The sequence below is a fragment of the Oryctolagus cuniculus genome, chromosome 11, assembly GCF_051225735.1.
Source record: "Oryctolagus cuniculus isolate XC-2025 breed Fujian yellow rabbit chromosome 11, ASM5122573v1, whole genome shotgun sequence".
In the NCBI taxonomy this organism is placed as follows: domain Eukaryota; kingdom Metazoa; phylum Chordata; class Mammalia; order Lagomorpha; family Leporidae; genus Oryctolagus; species Oryctolagus cuniculus.
The window spans coordinates 46768621-46770018 of record NC_142877.1 but is presented as its reverse complement, the minus strand read 5'-3'; positions in this window follow the sequence as shown (position 1 = coordinate 46770018).

Sequence of the window (1398 nt, the reverse complement as noted above, 5' to 3'; positions counted from 1 at the left end):
TTGTTCTCTGTGTCTCCCTCTCTCTCTGTAACTTTGCCTTTCAAATAAATAAATCTTTTAAAAAAAAGAGCAGATGGAAAAAAACTGATCTTGATAAAAAATTTATTCAAAAGATAAAAGAATAAAGATATAGAAAATAGAATCAATAAAAGCCCCCGTAAAGCCGTCTCTTAGGAAACCCACTGTATTAAACCATCTCTAGTCTAAGGCTCCATACCCATTTCAAAGCAGAGATAGACGTCCTTGCTGCCAGTTCTCTCCTGAGCCCTGCAGAAGGGGTCTAACAAGGGACAGAGACGGCTGCTGGTATCACAGATTTGCAGAAGTTGCTCTCGGGCCTGTTAAGGGCAGATGGGAAGATTGGGGAGGGCATGGAATGACAGGCCAGCTTCAGGACCAAGGAGAAAGGGGCGGAGGGAAGGCGTGTCCCCGGGGCAGCCCAGCAGAGAACATTCCCCAGGCCTCAGTCGCTGTGAGCACAGACTCTAGATAGCATTGGCCCTGGGAGAGCGGCCCTGGGAGTTTGCAAGTCCAAGAAGTCCCTTGTGTAACAGGACAAAGGTGTCCAGTCCCAATTCCCCAGGGCCAGAGAAGTATCCGTGGTGTGTTATAACACTATCAAATAGGAGCCAGTGTTGTGGCATAGTGGGTAAAGCCTCCACCTGCAACACCGGCATCCCATATGGGTGCTGGTTCATGTCCTGGCTGCTCCACTTCTGGTCCAGCTCCCTGCTAATGCACCTGGGAAAGCAGTGGAAGATGGTTCAAGTGCTTGGGCCCCTGCACCCACATGGGAGACCTGGAAGAAGCTCCAGGTTTCTGGCTTCTGCCTGGCCCAGCCCTGGTCATTGTGGCCATTTGGGGAGTGAACCAGCAGATGGAGGATCTCTCTGTCTCTGTCTCTGTCTCTCTCTAACTCTGCCTTTCAAAAAAGTAAACAAATCTTTAAAGAAAAACACTGTCAAATTACAAGTTATTGTGTAAAATGTTGGTACCACAGCCTGGGCATGTAGCCTAGTAGTTAAGGCACTGATTAAGATAATTGTATCCCACATCCGAGGGCCTGGGTTCAATTCCTGGCTCTGGCTCCTGACTTCAGCTTTCTGCTAATGCACACCCTGGATCCAGCAGTGATGGCTCAAGCAACTGGGTCCCTCTCCCAACCATTACAGGTGTTTGGAGAGTGAACCAGTGGCTAGGAGCTCTGTCTGCCTCTCTATCTGTCTCTGTCTTAAATAAGCAAATAATAGTATTTAAAAAAATGTTAGCTCCCTTCACCGGCTGAATTTGCATATTGGATAGCTCAGCTTTGGGGTGGTTTAGGACGGGGCACCTTCAAAGACAAAAAGAGCTTTGAGGCCAAGAGCTATGATTGCATATATACTATACCCATGTAAT